The following is a 20,071-nucleotide window of genomic DNA, read 5'->3' as shown; positions in this document are numbered from 1 at the left end:
AGGCAAATGGGAACATGACCCCACGAACGCCTTGTTTTGAAACACCTCTGAATTCTTCCACGCATTTGAGTTACAGTCTGGGAAATCCCACAACCCTGCTGTCCGCCCTTTAAAGGCCCTCACCCCAAGTACTGGCAGTCGCTGTCGCTGATGGAACTGGAAGAATTTTGGAGGCACTTGCTGTGCATACTTGTGGTTATTATCTCTATTTGATCTATCTATCTATCTATCTATCTATCTATCTATCTATCTATCTATCTATCTATCTATCTATCTATCTATCTATCTATCTATCTATCTATCTATCTATCTATCTATCTATCTATCTATCTATCTATCTATCTATCTATCTATCTATCTATCTATCTATCTATCTATCTATCTATCTATCTAACAAGCAAGCTATCGTTTTAGCTAGCAAGCTATCATTTTAGATGACAAGAAAACACAGCTAGCCAAGTATCTATCTATCTATCTATCTATCTATCTATCTATCTATCTATCTATCTATCTATCTATCTATCTATCTATCTATCTATCTATCTATCTATCTATCTATCTATCTATCTATCTATCTATCTATCTATCTATCTATCTATCTATCTATCTATCTATCTATCTATCTATCGTTTTAGCTAGCAAGGTATCATTTTAGATGACAAGAAAACACAGCTAGCCAAGTATCTATCTATCTATCTATCTATCTATCTATCTATCTATCTATCTATCTATCTATCTATCTATCTATCTATCTATCTATCTATCTATCTATCTATCTATCTATATATCTATCTATCTATCTATCTATTCCATATTTTACAACTGTACAGTAGATTTATTGTGTTGCAGTGTACTGTGTCTTGTGTCATGTTAAATGTGGAGCCGAGGAAGAGTAACTGTTGCCTGGCGTGACGGTCTAAAGGGGGATCCTAATAAACTAAACTTGACCTGAGCTTTACATTTTCAGCTTGTCTTATTAAAAGACATGTACTCTCAGTGAGTCTTTAATAACACATGCTCCTCTCCCTCCACCAAAAATAAAATCTGTAAATCACCTTGTTTTTGGTGATGGGGAAAAATGTTGCTATTCCTGTAGCATGAAGCACCAGGGTGCTGTATTTCATTACTGCGCTGTCAGCCTCTCTACGAGCTGCCGTCCCGCTTCGTCTCCATGGCTTTTAATTTACAGTATTTAATTCATGGCTCTGCACCCTTCAAAGGCACTTCCCACATCTCCGATCCCCCGGGCCTGATCTGGATCAGGTGAACAACAGGTGTTTGGGCAGGCTTCACCGGGGGCCAGATGAGGCTCTGCAGAGGAAGAGCCAAATTATTTCCTCTTAGAGCATCATAACCTTGTGGCCTTACATTCTGTTAGGCTCTTGGCTAATCACTCTCAGGTGCCAGATGAAGCAAACTAAGGCGACATGAGCCACTGGCCAAAACAGACAGTATCGGTGTCTGCTGCCATCTGGCAGAGAGGAGCGTGGGTATAGTTTGACCTGGCTGGCAGGTGGAGTGCAGCATCTGCAGTTTTAGTCACACACACGGCACGGCTGTTCTCAGTGACAGCATGTCACCATGTGAGATATGGGTCAGGTTCACAAGCTGGCACAAGTGCACGCACTTAGACACACACTCGGAGACGCACGGGGCGATTACAGGCTCAAATGTGACTTACATATGACATGTTAATGGCGCTTGGCAACGCAAAGTGGTCGGCAAAAGTTAAATGGATTAACGGCGTGTTTTGCGGGCTCCTCTGTCTTGTCAAATGATTTTAAGATAAGACTTCCCTTCGATCACAATTTACACAGGGTCACGATTTACATGATGATATTGAAGAAATGTAGTATTCTGTGTTTAGAAATCTCAATTTGAAGCTTTTGCTATATATATATATATATGTATATATAATTTTGCTATAGTTACACAAAGCCTACAGTGGTTTATATTTGCTTGAATGTGACTCACGTAGCTAGGATTTGATGATCAGGCAACACAGTATTGAAATATAACAGAGTACACTACAATAATAAAAATAGCATTTTTCCATATTTTTCAATTACTGTTATAAGTACATTACAATCAGCCTGCATCCTGAATGTTTGGCTGATTACGCTCTTTATAATCTCATCATTCATCAACATCATCCATCAAAAGTAGTGAGGGATTGTGTGTGTTCGTCTGTGTGTGTGTGTGTGTGTGGTAATGGGGATCAAGGGTGGACGCATGTGAAAGGCTTCCTCGAGCCAAGCTGAATCTCATTAGTCGTGGGTGGAGGGGTTTTGTTCAAGTGGTGGTGAAGTAGGCGAGATAAAAAAAACAAAAACAACAACAACAAAAAAACAAAATTATAGCATTAGCCAGTGAGTGGATTTAAAGTTTAATCAAGGTTAAAGTGGGTCACCGCGAGAAGGTAGAGGGTTACAGCCTGGACAGGTCACCCAGTCTGTCACAGGGCAAACTATAACAATACATCAATACATAAGAACTTAAAATAAGATATAATTAGGAACAGAACATTGAAAACAAGACTATAACTATGACAATATGCCTTACAGATTCTGTGGAATCTTTTAAATCGCCTTTTAAAACCCACATCTAATGTATTTATTGACTTTATTTTGAAATGTGGGACAGTACACATTAATGGACATCCACGTGATAGTGTGGCAGATTGTGGGCATTAGCTAATTTCCATCTGTTGGTCCTATAAGCAGGTTGGCAAGTAACACAAAGACAGACTTGTCTCTATATGTGATGTCATCCTTTTTTTAATCCTATTTTATTGCGTTTACACTGTTATCACTTATTTGCTTTTGCACAATATTTTCCCCTTAATTTTCATTTGACCTGATAATTTGACCTACTTTGACCTTCATGTTGTCCTGTTTTTAGCTCATTCTGCCAAAGCACTTTGTGAAGTCTAAACCCTTATTAAAGGTACCAGGTATTATTATAATAATAATAAAACTATGGACAATCAGGGAATCTATGTAACCTTTACCACCACATCCTGCCATGTTAGAGAGAGTGAATTAATAATGTCCATTATTTGGTTCTTTCTTGGGGTCACACTCCATTTTTAATAATCCTGATGACAAACAATGCCAATGACACCATATATAACAAGGCTGAGCTTCTGATATATCTTTGAGATCTTATTTTTGACAAAATGCCACCATGATATTGCATATTTGGCACCATTATATGATTTAAACATCGCTATTAATAAATAAAAAGTGGGCTGGATGATGAAATCTATTGAGAATATCATTAATAATAGTTGCCTTGTATAATATATTTGCAAGAATAACAGTAATATTTGACATTTTTTTACCACTGAAAGTGGGTCATTCATATGAAGAGATGGAAAAATAATACGATACAAATTCATCGTGGTGCGAGTCTGCTAAAGGGTGAAGAAACGATGACGTGTGTGTGTGTGTGTGTCTGTGTGTGTGAGAGAGCTGTTTGATGGAGGTACATTTTGACCCACTCCCTGCCTCACATCTGTGTCAACTGTGCCAGTCTGTCAACACCACCTACATACAGCGAGTACACGTAATCCTCTCATGCTCTGTAACTCCTAATTTTATGTTCTGTAATAACCACACACACACACACACACACACACACACACACACACACACACACACACACACACACACACACACACACACACACACACACACACACACAGCTGAGCTTACTGTCTGTCTCCTATTGTCAGACAGAGACCCAGACTGTGACAGAAACTCAGAGAATTGGGATCAGGGTCAATTTCTCAGCCCTGGTGTATTTTTTTTTTATATAAACAATGGCCTCTCCTAGCCTTGTCTGCTAAATCTAATCCTTCACTTTTGAGGCTAATCTGAAGTACAGACAAAATACCCTTCCACTTTGTATTTATCTAGTCCTGTGTCCCAGTCAAGAAAATGGTGTCAGACAACCAACAGCTGAATGAATCCACACATGTCTGTCACTAATAATAAGTATCGTTCCTGACCCTGTTCTTCACGTCTCTCATCATCCACCTGTCTTATATTCCTTTGCATCGCAGCCGTCAGACAAAACCAATCGATACCTGAGATGCAATAGTGACGCTGCACATTGTGCTCTCGTCTCTGGATTGCTTTTCAGCAAAATCATCATCTACAAATCATTCCTTATAGGTCAGGGGGTTTCCATCACCCCCGGGTTGAGAAGTGGTTCTCAAAGTCATAATAAGTTGGGCTGAATCGGGCAATCGGGAAAACACGTAACAAACAAAACTACTGGATAGACTTTACATTGCAGTTAAGTTAAAACGTTCAACTTTAACCCTTTAGAAACTAGCAGATTTGAGCTATATTCATTCAACACGGAACAAAATGGATTGGTCCACTCTTAGAAATAAGGGTTCCAAAAGTGTTCTTCTACAAGGGCTGAGGTTCTACCTGGAACCATTTGTTTTTCAAGGGTTCTTGGTAACACTAATGGTTCCAGTAAGAACCATTTTGATCCAGAGAACCCTTTAAAACCCCTTTCCTGAATAAAGGGTTTTAAAAGGGTTCTTGGCAGCACTAAGTTTTACCTGGAACCAAAAAAGTTCTCCTATGAGAACAAGCCAAAGAATCTTATATGGTTCTACTGAGCACTTTTATTTCTAAGAGTGTAATAATAATAAAAAAGGGAATGGCACAAAATGTCCCTAAGATATTTTAAGGGTCAATAACATTAAGCCATTGTAAAGATGAGTTCACACTATACTAAGTAAGCCTTTCTCTGTCTTTGTGCTTCTCAAGTCTCTTATATAATAACATTCAGTTAGTATACCCAGTATTTTTAAAACCTCACACACGTGTGAAGTGGAATGTCATGGAAACGCTGGGTAAAAAAAAATACAGAGGAAGAAAATAGCCCCACCTCTAACACTATAGCTCCCAGTGACAACGTTACCATAGTTACTATTATTTTTTATCATCTTTTACTTCTGTCGTTGGTAAATGATATTGAACGCTGTTCCAATGTGGCAAAAAACAGAGCAGATGTTGAAGAAATTACTGTTTCCACTGGTTCTTTCTCTGGCAAAACAATGACTATTAAGCAAATTCCTGCAGGTGAAAACCTGTTTAAATCGAGGATTCCATGTCAGAATAGCAGTGCGCCTGACGACATTCCCGCACCGCGCAGAGGAAGTGATTCGTTTTGCGTCACTTGGCAAAAGCAGAAGCACAACAGCGGCATGCTGTAGAGAGCATAAAGTGAGTAAAGTGAGATGGCTGCCAATAATCTGAGGCAGCCGTGGGTGTTTTTGTTGTCTTCAACAAAAACACCCACGAAAAAATAGAATATATATAAAAATAGAATCCAAAAATTGCCACCGTCTTACCTCCTTCCTCACTTTCTCACCAAAGATCTGCTGCTTCCCGACCCAGGGCCCATGGTCTGGCTCCGCTCCCCCCACACAGCGTCTCTCTGTCATTTCAGTGAAGCGGATCGGATGAACCAACAAACTAAAATAACCGGTGCACTCGCGAAATAGCTGAGACACATGTAGCTTAGCGTTTGTGTGTGTGTGTGTGTGTGTGTGTGTGTGTGTGTACAGCTTTGAATGGTAAATATGCTTACGGTGCTGTAGCATCCACTGTAGCTATCATGTGAAAATGCAGGTGTCGACCTCTGTGACCCAGACTCTGCTCTGCCCGGGTCTGAGAACCTGAGGATGGAGATGACGCGCACGAGCAGCCAAATCTGACCGAGTGATGACGGCTTCACTCTGGTGCTGCTCACTTTGTCCTCAAATGACTCTGATAAAGACGTACAGGGCCTCCATGGTCCACACTTTAGAAGTCACTGTATTATTTTAGTTTGCTTAACCCTGCTTTCACTACAACGACACCACGATACGGTATTATGACAATATTTAAGTCACGATATTATCATGATATTTAAGTCTCTATATACGATATTATATTGAATATTTTACAAAAAGATATTGCGAGTGAGCACTTGGCACCATCTAGTGGACTGAAAATCCAATAGACCTAGACCGGAAGTTCCAAGTAACGCTGTTTTTTAGTGTTTATCTGCGTCCTTACCTTGTTTAAGAAGCCCTGAAGGTTCTAAACAAACAGTCCAGCCACTGCTGAGAACGCTGTGTTTTATTGTAATCTCGGGCTCAGCGAGATCTCTGAAAAAACCCGGTCCGGTTACGTAAACAACGGTTCTCCGGAGCAGCAGATCGTCCTGCTCCGGGCACTAGGAGCAGGTTAAAACAGCTGTTAAAACAATTTTTTTCGATAATGAGTAGCAGTGCATCCACCATTCCAGAGGGGGGAGCTGCGCTTCTGAGAGCGGGTGTGCTGAATATACTGGCCAATCACAAGACTCTGTCTTCTGGGTGAGAGAGTTGAGTCTCAAATCTCGCGGCTGGGAAACACCGTCAGAAAAGAGGATTTCTATCGGCTCGTTTACAGCAACTAGGAGGTTTTTGACCTTAAAAACAAGTTAATGTATGTAAGTAGACCTCCATAACTAACATATATGTGCAACAGGACCACTCTATGTGAGCTTTAATGCTAATCCACAAAAGGTTTGATGTTTTTGTATTTGTAACATCAGTAAAATGACATGTGGTTTTCTTGTGGATTTGCAAAAATATGCACAAAAGCGACATAACTGCAATCTCAATCCTTTTTCTAGATATTGATTATGTAAACAATAGCGCCCTCTATTGGCTCCCTGTCTGGGAGACTATTATCCACACCGGCGTCTGTATTCAACTCCCTCTTCACTTTCTGGCATCTATGCTTTTCTACATTTTTCTCCCCCTTTGGTCAAGACATTTTTCATAGGGTACTGAGGCTTTCTAGGTTTGATAACATTTGGTTGCTGCAGAGTCTAGCAACAGACCAATGACTTTTTATGACTTAATATAATATATACATTTTTTTTTATTATCACATTCACTAACATATCCTGATGTAATGAACATCTCATACCTAAAATGATATGCTTAAAAACCCCAAAATGTGGTTTCTTGCAGATTTGCAAAAAAGTAACAGTGACGTTACTGCAAACCCCATAGAAAACATTGAAGACTGTGTTTTTTGGCCAAAGATTCTAAAAAAAAATCAACATAAGAAGCTGTACAAGTTCACTTTTTCTAGACAATATAGCTCCCTGTATTGGATCAAGACGTTTTTCTGGGGGGTACTGAGGCCTTCTAGGTTTAGCAACAGACCAAAACACCCTGGGACTCTGTGAATACACTGGCTGCGCCGTTGTCAATTTAATATTCTTCTTTCATTCTCATCCATGCATTTTATGACCTAATATATCACATTTCTTACGTATAGTTCCTTCAAATCACCGACATATCCAGATGCAATGACCATCTCAGACCTGTCGCACGTCTCCTCGGTCTCACAGGAGCGACGCACAGCTTTGTCGTCGTGGTAAGACGAGCGCCGTCAGCCCTTCTTTTGATCCCTTAAGTACTAACTCGCCCGTCACCTTTCACAACAACCTTAGCAAGGCGATCCGCTTTCGTCAACACCTGAACAAAAAGCGATACCCGTGTCCGAGCGAGGGCGACTGACACCGACAATACAGCACGCTGCCAGAGATTCAGATTATAACAATTAGTACAAACCGCAGGGTTTAATCAGATGACATGTGTGGAAGAGACGGCGGAACAAAGACAACAAAGGCCACTTATTGTCTTTGGGTGTCAGAGATACAGATACTGTTCCACGGACACAGTCTGTGAATGTGTTTGATTGAGGGGGTAAACAACAGCGCTCAGGCTGTTCTCATTCAACGGATATTAGACGTTGAATGAGACACACTCTGGCAACACAAGGATGACAAACAAGCTTAAGCCTGATTAATGGGATCAAAGTTATGCAACACAATTATGAGTCGTGGAAAAGTGAGTCAGTGTTGACAACAACAGTAATAATTAAAGCAACAACTTCTAAAATACGGTAAAAAATTTTTTTTATTTTCAACCTTTTTTGGATTGAAATTTAATGTTTCTTCGTACATTAGGTTAATATCGCTGGGGAAACTTGATGTTCTGCAATCTCTAGTAATTCTCAGATTTACATTCAGACCACTTTATTGACTCGTCAACAAAAACAGAGGCTAGTGATGGAACGCAAGACAAGATGGTAGGTTAAAGGTAAAACAGCAATAAAAAAGCATAAGGCTAAAAATATGCTGTTGGAGTTCAGTAATGTGATACGATAACAACTATTTACTATTTCTATAACTATTAATACTGTACGTGTGCTGCTCTATTTCCATGAAGAAACCAGCGAGCCTAACAAGGTAACAGCGAGCCGTCCTCTTACATAACCATATTTATGATAAGACCTCACACATTATTACACAACAAAGCTCCTGAGCCTAAGGAGATGGAGGAGATGGTGCGAGGAGGAGGAGGAGGAGGAGGAGGAGGAGGAGGAGGAGGAGGAGGAGATGGAGGAGGATGTCGGCATTACCCAGTTTAGCAGCTCTGTATTGCATGACTCACTGATGGAAAAAAAACACACACACATACACAACCAAGCCAGGCACTCATTAACACAACTCCCTGGGTGGCTGTTTACCCGGAATTCTTTGTAAAAACCAATTAATGTTTGTCAGACCCAGGGAGAGTCCAAGTCCAGCTCTGCCTCCCCCTGAGGAGCAGCACATGCAACACCTGTCACCAGGGGAATGTGCTGAAAGTGACACCATCACACTCCCGCCTGTTCCCGCGACACTGCCCAGGCGTTTGCCAGCGCGGCTACGCGGGCCTGTGGGAGGCAGCAGAAGAGCGTGGATGCTGCTTATATGCCTGCCCCGCGTCTATTATGGTGCTCACAAGACGTGGAAAACTCACATGCCGGGGGGAAGCGCGGGCCATGTGAAGGCTCCGACAACAAACCAGAGGCCTCCGCTCACACCGCGCATGAATGCCTCCTGAATTGACTTAAACTGCACATGTGAAAGCAAAATCTCATGCACACTCAACCACTTTGTTAGGTACAGCCATTCAACTGCTTTTAACCCAAATAGCCACAACAAAGTACACTTAAATTAACGTTCATAATTAATAATTTGCCATTTTGGAAAGATGTTTCACAGTCAAAAATGAATGCATATTTGAATTTTCTACCATGTAACAGTGTAATTTGAGGCCTTTTCTTCATTAGACATTCTTAAATGTCTTGTGCGTAAGAATCAAGTTACGGTGCCTATACAGCCAGAGGCGATTCTAGAGTCTGTAGGGGCCCTAAGCAAAAATAACAATAAAAAAAACAATAGAATACTGTAAATAACTGGAAAAAAAACTATTTAAAAAGTTATGCATTACACTGTAAATAATCCTCTTCATTTTCCAACTTGCAGAACGATAACTTCACACAGGTTAAAGTGAGGTGGGGCCCCTTTAGGGAGGTTTCCTACTGAGATGTCATTGCAAATCGCCCATTGTTTTTTAAGGGGGACAGGGAGGCGGCTGCTCACTGCACATTTCACTAAAAACAGCCCTCAGGCTCCGAGTGTCGGTGGCCCCCTATCAGCTCGGAGCCCCAAGCAGTTGCCTGCCTTGCCTGTTCACAAACTGCGCCTCTGTATACAGCTCATTGTGGCTTTTGGAACAACACCTCATCAGCCAATCACTGCAGCAGTGTGACAAGGCCAGAGACACAGGTGAGACTCAGGTGCAGAGAAGACAGTTGATAAAGAGTTTCAGACTCACTTTACCGGAAGAAGAAGAAGGCAGGGATCAAAAAAGACGGAGTTAAAGGAGTCCAACAAAATCCAGGCGACCAAAACGGACTCCACAAAACCAGGGAGCAAGAAAAGTCAGAGTCTTCTTCTTCTTCTTTGCTGTTTTATGGCAGCTGACATCCACGTAGTTGGAGTACTGCCACCCTCAGGTTCTCTGTCTTCATATGTTAAGGTCATCTTAAATCCTTTTATAAAGTCCAGTCACAGCCATATCAGAAAATCACCTTCCTCCCGAGTATACTTTCTACACTATCATCTCAATTTCCTCCATTCTCTGCAGACTCCTCATCATTATCTGCCTTTTCCTGTAAAAATCTCCTGCACAGTACGAGTATGTGCTCTACAGTTTCCCTCTCCTGACAATATTCACATATCCCTGTTGGATGCTTTCCTTCAATGTGCTATTTAAGTTGCTGAGTCTGATTCTCAACCTGGTTATTATAACCTGTTCTTTCCTTTTATTTCCCCTGTTTCCTGGTGCCTTTATTTTACTTTGTATTGAATAAAAATGCCTTCCTTTTGTTTTTTCCATTTTTTTTTCTTCTTCCTTCTGATTTAGATCATTTAGTTTCTGCTCCTATCCTCTCTGCTTCTTTTGCAAACTTATCTGCAAAAACCCTCTCATTACCTGTAATTCCCAAATGTGCCGGAACCCACACGAATGCAACATTACACCGTTTCTCCTCAGCTCTTTCAACAGCTCATTACTTAGTATTTTCCTGTATCTACTCTGTTCAGCCTACTCTAACGTCATGACCAATGAGAACACATTGAGATGATGTGATGTTCTCTTACTGCATCCAGATTTAAACCCCATGTATAGCAGTTGCTGAACCTGCTTCATGTGAATGCAGGTCTGTCAGGGAGTGGTTATGGCAGAGGAGCTTAAATACAGAGAATATTGTAAATTGACAACAGGTGAGGTTGAATTTTGCGGGAAAGAGCTTGACAGGGAATGATGTATTACCACAGGAATGAAATTTCAAAATAAAACAGGAAGTCCTGACACAGTTGCATACTATATGCCATGATTGACAAACAATTGTCTACACACTTCCAAAAAGGGTTCCTCCACAAGGGCTGAGGTTCTATCTGGAACCATTTGCTTCTGAAAAACCCTTTCCCGAAGAAAGGTTTTTTCAAGGGTTCTTGGTAACACTAATGGTTCCAGTAAGATCCATTTTGATCCAGAGAACCCTTTAAAACCTCTTTTCTGAAGAAAGGGTTTTAAAAGTGTTCTTGGTAGAACCCTCCAAAAGGTTCTACCTGAAGCCAAATTGGGTTCTCCTATGAGGACAAGCTGAAAAATCTTATAAGGTTCTACTCAGCACTTTTATTTCTAAGAGTGTATGGGATATTACAGGATTTCTGTACAACCATTTAAAAATGCATGATATGTATCAAGATGTTCTTTTATCATATTGAATATTTATGACGATATTTCACACAATTTCAATATAAAAGCACTTATTTTTGATATGGAGCAATATAGAGTTTGCAATAACATGTATTTTCAAAATCAATTGGAGGGCTGCATGTGGACCACAGGCTGAGAGGTTGAGACCTCTGGTCTGTAGCCATGGTTACAGACCACCAGTGGTACATCAGCTTCCTGTGGTGGTACTTGGAGTAAAATCAGAAATACTGTTCTCCTGTATATACCAGGGTATTTGATTGGAGTGGAGCTGAGGAATAATAATAATAAAGTCACTTTATCTCTCGCTCTATCTTAATCTAATTTCACTATACCAGTGTGTGAAGTATATGTGAGGAAGAGGAGGATGATGAGAGCAAATTGGGAATAAATCTACCTCCTGTGAAAAGTGCTCGACCTATTTACACCACTGTATTTAAATGGTGGTTATAATGGTCTTACTTCAAGAGCTCAGTATTTTCTCAGGTGGAGCTTGGTATAAACGTTTTGAGAACCATATCAAAAGTGCCACTGCTGCCACTGTATAAAACACCTTGTGTACCTAATAAAGTGGCTGAAGAGTGTAAGTAAAAAGGATGGTCATACACGACTGCAAACAAGCACACGGCGTATTTGATACTCGGCCGCCCTGTGCTGCCGTGACACTGATATCAGCCTGTAACGCAGCAGAGGTGAGCGCTCTCCCTTTAAATGGCCGCCTTTAAAGCAAAGGGGGGGTCCGGTGTCAGCGAGTGACAAAGCAGTGATGAGAAACCTTATCAGGGCCATTTTCATCAGATAATGGATCGGGCACACACTCCCTGTTGAGTGCGGCGCGTGGGGGTAAAACCTGGGCCGTGTGTGTGGGTCGGCTCAGACAATGCTCTACTGGATTTAGGTCAACGAGTGCACAGAAACACACAAGGTCATGATCTACTCATGTGTGAAGCATTCAGTGCGTTCACATGTTTCGGTCATACTTCTGAGAGTTTGTTCCCTGCGTTCGCGTGGTTTATTAAAGTCATGATGGGGGAAAATAATATGCTTGTTTTAGATTATTGTACCTTAGGAATTACTTTTCCAAATGAAAGATCCAGTGAGTAAATTTTGTGCAAAATGATATGTATGTATTTGACAGAAATGTCATTTTTTACAGTATACGATCACATGATTGTATGAATTGTTGTTTTCATTACCGCAGAATGAGCCGTTTATATATTCATATATCAGGATCCAGGTCAGCTATACCGCCATTTTGGACCACTATGTTTTTACAGTAGCCCAGAAAGGACAAACTAAATACCCTTTCATAGCATTTCAATATTATTCTAACACCACATGGATGCAATAATAATCACTTTATTCCTGCTTCTCCAGGGAGACAATTTGCTGATTTGTACATTATGATCTAAAAAAGGGTCTAGTGAGCATCTAGTCTGGTCAATAGGGGGTGCTCAAGTGAAATACAAGGTCATTTTTAGGGGGGTAAAGGTGATAGTTCAGTAGAAGTGGGCAATGTGAGCTTAAAATTCTATCACAATACTCCATCAAATATGGCGACAACAATATTTTTGTTCACAGATTTTCAAAACAAAAGTGTTTGTTCTGATAGGGAACTATATAAAATTGATATATACTGTATGTGTTCATGATGCTATTGCTTTAAAGCTCACATAGAGTGGTCCTGTTGCACATATATGTGAGTTATGGAGGTCTTCTTACATACATTAACTTGTTCTTATGGTCAAAAACCTCCTAGTTGCTGTAAACGAGCCGATAGAAATCTCTCATTACTGACGCTGTCCTCAGCCGTGCTGTTTCAGACTGAAATCTCACAGTTTTTTCGAACCTTCAGGGCTTCATAAACGAGGTAATGTCGCAGATACAAAAAAAAAAAAAGCGTTAATTGGAAGTTCAGGTCTAGGTCCGCTTTAAAAAACAACAACTTATTATAAGTTGATATAACCAATCAACTTGAGGGCTGCATGTGGCCCACGGACCGCAAGTTTGAGTTCTCTGATTTAAAACATGGTATTTTTGAATAACTTCCTTTCTATGTGTTCATACAGGTTAAAAACCACCAACATCACAGCACAGAGAGAGGCAAACCTGCACACATCAGCGCTGCAGACCAGCATGAATAAAGAACTTCAAAATTCATCTTTTGCGACTGAACAAAAGGTCCAAAACTACGTCACGCTCATCATCATCCGTACAGTGAAATTTCTGCTTTAGTGGAGAGTCTCACAGCTCTGAGTTCTCTCTCTCTCTCTCTCTCTCTCTCTCTCTCTCCGGTCTCCCTGAATCCTCGTCTCTCATCTTGAAAGCATCCCTTGCATCTGCTGAGAGCAGCTGCCTGCGTCTGTGATTCTTATGGTGACGCACACGCTCTCTCTATTAATATCCTGAAAATGAGGGAAATCTTTTGAACTGACAGTGTGACGCTGGAGTTTGTTTATCAGTCAGTATACGCACTCGTGCTGTTGATATGGGCTGAGAAATGTTGCCTCGGACGTTTTTCCACTTTCTCATATTGTATCACATTCATCTTAAAGGTGCATTATGTAATAAATCTAAAGCAACTGGCCATGAAATCCTCACAGAGATATGTCACAGAGACTCAGGAATAATGTTCATATAATAAACTGAACTCACCAACAACAACAGAACATACAAAATATTTACATTAAAAAAATATATTTTGCAGACCACAAATTATGTTTATGTTTTAAAATCATGTTTTGGCATGTGGCGCCACCTATCGCCGTCTACCAATCATTCCAGTCAGTAGAGTCTCAGCTGCCGAGCAACCACAGGTTGCCAGTTACATCTGAGCTACAATGGCGGAGAAAACCTAAAAGACCTCGGTATTTTGAGTGTAGTAACCCTTTTTGGCCACATTCTTACACATGGCGGCTTTAAGTACCAAACAACAAACAAACTAACAAACTGTTTGTTTATTAATCAGCGCTGACTGATTAATGACAACGTCCAAGTGAGATCAAAGTCTTTTTCTGGTTTACGGGGACGAGTCTAACCGGGTGGTAGCAATTCACAGAGTAGACACCAGGGGGCGACGCTGCTGGTTGCTATTGGAAATCTAGTGGAGAATGAGCTTGATTTATAATCTAATTTCCGAGTTTCAGCTCCTCTACAATAAAAAAATTACGTCAAATTTTGCAAGTGAAAAGTAAAATAGATAATGGCACCATGTGATTGACAGCTGGTATCGTCCAGTCGGAGCCTGGTTGCTGGTGAACTTCTGCTTTTATCCGTCTACGTTTTAAGAATTTGACCAGCACGTTGGATTCTGGAGTCTATTTAACGATTTCAATTTTGTAATATTTCTTATTATGTATCCACGTCCATATAAGGGCGTGTCCCCTGTGTTACCTCTTTCCTCTCAGCTGTGAAACACCGGGGGACTTTTTCTATCCCTTATGTTTTGTGCCGTCACTTGCTTATTTATATAATTTTGTTGTATTTTTCTTTCCATTCCTTCCTTCCATTATCTACCGCTTTTTCCTCCACCAGAGGGTCACGGGGGGTGCTGTGCCGATCTCAGCAGACATTGGGCGATAGGCAGGGTACACCCTGGACAGTTCGCCAGTCCATCACAGGGCCACATAGAGACAAACAACCATTCACTCACACACTCACACCTACGGTTAATTTAGAGTGACCAATTCACCTAATCCCCATATCGCATGTTTTTGGACTGTGGGAGGAAGCCGGAGAACCCGGAGAAAACCCACGCACACACGGGGAGAACATGCAAACTCCTTGCAGAACCCCTTGTTCCGAAGTTGTTCCAAACGGGGCTCGAACCCAGGAACCCGGGTCTTCTTGCGGCAAAGGCAAGAGTGCTAACCACTACACCAACCGTGGGCCCGTGTTTTTCTTTGTCATTTATAAATGTATTTTTGTTATTTTATTTCTTTAAGGGCATTTTTTTGTTTCTTTTTCTGTTAGAAATTAAAGGGGACATATATTTCTCCAAGTTAACCTAGTTCCCTGGTGTCCTAATGAACATGAACATGTGACATGCTTTGGTCAAAATACCATAAGGATGAAGCACCACAGCAGTTCAATCACGCTGCCAAAACAGCCCTGTTCAGAACGCTCTGTTTAGTAGTATCTCTTTAGGTCTGCCTTAAAAAAAAGTAAAACGAAACTTAAGGGACAGGAAATGACATCAGCCACAGAGGCTACTGCGAGCAGTTAGCATTTGGAAAAGTGATAATTTGCAGGCTCTAGCAGGCACATTGCACATGTATCCACTGGACAGATAAATCCTCTGAGGCTGGAAGTTTGTGTAGAACTCTGTGCTGCACTGTGGAGCCAAGAATAGAACTTTTCGCAGACTTCAGGTTTTCTGATACCGTTTCCCTCGCCTGCACTTTCGCGTGTTTTACGGACAAAGCGGAACTCCATGAGACAACAATTCCAGGAAATTAGCACATTGTGACGTCCCAGTGAGCGCGGAAGTCAACATCGCGTGTTTCATCTCATGTACTTAGACTGAGGAGGACCACAAAAACATTAGTTGGTCATCTTTTTTCACACTTTGCCGACTCATAGGGCCTCTAGAATCCCAAATATAAGGATTTAAATGATTAATAATTGAACATTTTGCATAATATGTCCCCTTTCAACTTGCCCTGGCTGCTCATCACGAAACAAAAACGTGCGAAATTCGACCAATTCTCTGTCAAATGTGTTACATTAAGTGGATTTTTAGTCTTTCCACTCCTGATGAAAAAGGAGTGAGCTCCGACTTGCGCTAAAAGTTTAATCAACAGTAAGTAGAAAAGCATCCAGCTGGATTTCAGTGGGGGAGACCCACGGCTTTGAAAGGCCTTAATCCCTGCACGTGGAGGGGGGTGTTAGCCATGGTTGCTGCGTGTCCTTGTAGGGCAGAGCTGGACGTTGTGGTACATTCCAGGAAGAGGGGGCTGACGCAGTTTCGCCCAGGTGGTGGCGAGGCCTTGGGCACCGCTCTCTCTCTCTCGCTCTCTCTCAGATCAGTGGTGCAGTCCAGAAACATCCAACAAGGCAGAGCATGTTCCCTAATAAATCATTTCTGCTGAGTGCACACAATCACCTAAATAACATTTATTTAATGGTCTGCACATCAACACGGCGGTGTAGGGTTCTTTGGAGGCCCACTGTCAACCCACAAATCCACGACCGCGACTGTAACTTATCGTAATATACCGAGGTGAGGCGGTCAAAGTGACAAGGATAAACGCAAAACTAATAATAGTTTAATCAGGCATGATTTCTTACCTTCAGCAGCAGTGGGAAGGTTCCTTTTCTCTCCTTTAAGAGCTTGTTATTTTTTGACAAATTCCTGCACAGTGAAAAGAAATAATAATATTTATTAAAAAATAACATGAACATAAGTAATGCTGTATATAAATTCACTGATGCACAACACTTCAGACTTTAAACAAATAACTTGAACTTCGCTGAAACGACCGGGAGGAGAATGAAGATGACTTTAAATTTGGATTCTTGGATTACAGACAGTCACAGCTGTACACGGCAGGAGAGAGCATTTATAGAAACCACACTGACACCTTCTGGGCACATTTTGTTTTATATCACACACACATGTTTTACGGAAGGTGCCAAGTGTGTCACACAGCGTCTGACGAGCTTTAAAAGTGTCTCATTCAGAAAAATAAAGATCCAGAGATTGAAAATGAACTCACAGCCAATATTTAACATGTCACTGATCAAGCTGCATGAACAATTCACAATATGCTACAGAATGTGTGTGAAATTGAATATATAATTTAACATTTATAAAAACTCATCTCATTTGCAAGTGTCCTGGCCAAGACAGGCTGTAATAAATATGTTTTAAACAGCACAACCATACATAATACAACATAAAAAATAATAAAAATACACATTAAATATACATAAAGTGCAGATTACAACATAAAATCAGACAGTTTTCATGTTTTTAAGACACTTTAAAAGTGTACGATGACTCCAGATCCTTCAGTTTCATCAATTTTTCCAGTCATAATTAAACAAATTGTACTTGACTTCTCCAGAGTTTTGCACTGACCTTTTCTCTGATGATTTGCTCATGGTGAAATTAACATAGTGGTTGAAGTTTTTAGGGAACATAACACACACACACACACACACTGTGTCACACACACACACTGTGTCCTGCCTGCAGAGACTCACAACCACAAGCACCTCCACCAGCGGCTTAATCCAAAACACAAAGGCGAGCACACACCGACAGTTTGATTGTCTTGTGCTTTTTTATGTGGGCGATTACGTGCACGTGCTCGTGCATGTGCACAAGAGAGGGAGAGAGAGAGGGAGAGCACGAGACAAAGGCAGCCACAGACACCCACTGGGCTATACACTTACCACATACAGTAGTCAACTGTAGGTCACAGTGACTGTGACACGAGAACTTCACAAGGAGTGAATATTCTCTCATAAAAGTTCATAAAAGTTCAAATATGAATCGAATTTGGAACATTTTTAAAGCACCAAGAGGATGTTTTCCATTCCATCTCATCTAATCTTAGGAAATACTGCTGTGCATGTTTTGCAGATTGCCTTGGCCAGTAACTTTCTGTTTTTAGGGTGACTTTAACATCTATCTAGGGACTACAGATGAAAAATAGCCTCTTGGCTAATTCTGGCACATTTACAGCAATGCTATTAATGTGCACTGTCCCTGTTTTCAAATCAACATATTATTAAATAGACTATAATGAGAATATTTGTGTGGAATGGACATGTTGGGCTTCATGAAATGAAATCTCTTTTACAGCCACATTTTTGCATTAACCCTTTAAGGTACGCACCAAGAAAAAGCAAAGGAAAAAACTATTTTTTTGACATCTTTTTTAAATTATTTTATTTTATTTACTTATGATAACAATAACGACAATCAATATATATATAATAGTTTTAAATTAGACCCTACAGTATTTCAGATACAGGCCTCTACCAAACGGTTGAGACGTCTGTTCATAATAACCCTGGATTGCATAAATCATAAAGTACAACATTCAGAACAAGTGTGGTCGACCGAATGGTTGAGTAGTACCTTAAAGGGTTAAATTATCTTATATTAAGTTTGCTTTAGTTCCTTTAAAGGGAATTCAGGATTCAAAAGAGCTTTTATATGAAGAAATAAATTTACAGCAGCTGCTGTTTGTAATGTTACATTACAGCCTCCTTTACCTCAACCTTAACTCCCCCTTCAAAGACTGATAAGAAATAATGAGTATTTCCTGCCTGTGATTTGTGCATAAAACCACTGAATATGAGACAGGCAGGATGACCCCCCCCCTCCTCAGTGAAACACCTTTAATGGACTCACCATGAATGTTTTATAAAGGACGTGTGCCAAACCTAATGACTCTGAGTTTGTTACTGCAGCTGAAAACATACACCTGCAAACCTCTCAGGACACAGACGTGTCACGTATACATCGTCCGGCACAACATGGACTCAGTAACTTATATTTCAGTATATGACATAAAATACAGTGTTATTTTGGGTTGGAAATATATATATATATGTATACAGTATAGTGTGAGTGGGCCCACATACAAACAGTTGGGTATACTACTGTATATAGCAGGGGTCTGCAAGTAAAGTACAAACATTTCTCTACACAATTCAATACTGGGCCAAAACACCACATCTTCATCAGACAAAACCATTTTTTTCACATTAACTTTTCTAACTTTAGTAACCTTAAATATACAAAGTCTTGTACAAAAGTGGGAGATGTGTTGTTCTGTTGCTCTTTGACTCAGTCAACGTTGTCATTTTTGTGAAAATAAGCAAATTAAAAAATATCTACTGGCCCAGATATTAATGCTGGCGGGCCAGTTTTGGCCCACGAGCCATCAGTTGATAGCTATATACCAAAACTACTAGGCACGAACAGTTTATCCCTGTGTTTTATATGTTAAAGCAGAGCAAAGACATAACTCTTAAAAGAAAATGTGACTTATTTTCTTGCACACTGATTTTTAGTTACTGGCTGGAAATTTGTGAAAGAAAAATAGAGGAAAAAACAACGTGGAAACTCACCAGAAATGTTGACAATGATAGTTTATTCAGAATAAACGAGGCCGACACCAACATTCAAACATCAGTTTAGTTCTGCTTGTGTGTTCACAGCTTATCACTGTGTGTGTATATATATATATACATATATATATATATATATGACCTGTTTATTCTTCCGTTATGAAAGTGAGCACCGTTTTGTAGTTTAGTTTACATGGAGAAAATCAAGCTTGAAAAGTAACTGTTAAGCACTTTCTTCGTGTATTATGCTGCAATGATTCAATAAACTGAATTCTGAATAACTTTTTAATTAATGTGCACATGAACAATAACATAAGTAGCTTCTATAACCATCAGCACTGCAGATATTTTATATTATGGATCTTTTCAGCACCAAACACTCGCCATGTGTGTGTGTGTGTGTTTATTTAAATGTAGCAGGTGGAGAATCCGTCTGAATTACCTATTTCCTCTTGATTTCCTCTTTAGTTTTAGTTTTCGCATACACACACTCGAGCGGCATTTATTCCCGTTGAACTGACGGACTGTCACGTTCACATTTGGGTTTTATTCAGCCGCAGCAGCCGCGGTTTCTCGCATTTGTCTCGTAAATCCTTCCAGATTTGCAGAAAATGTAAAATAGCGTGCTGCGGCGAGTGAGAAACAGAGCCATGTGGTTTTGATTTTCTCAGGGCCGACCAAGCGTCCAAGTTTGTCCAAGGATAAGAGAGAGGGCCGTGAAGAAATGTGAAAGTGGCGAGGTTTCCAAACATTCTTTGAGATTTATGATGAGAACAACTTACACACACCCTGCTCCCT

This window comes from Microchirus variegatus (genome assembly GCF_963457635.1).
Source record: "Microchirus variegatus genome assembly, chromosome: 8".
In the NCBI taxonomy this organism is placed as follows: domain Eukaryota; kingdom Metazoa; phylum Chordata; class Actinopteri; order Pleuronectiformes; family Soleidae; genus Microchirus; species Microchirus variegatus.
The sequence above is the reverse complement of the archived record's forward strand: the minus strand, read 5'-3'. Positions refer to the sequence as shown.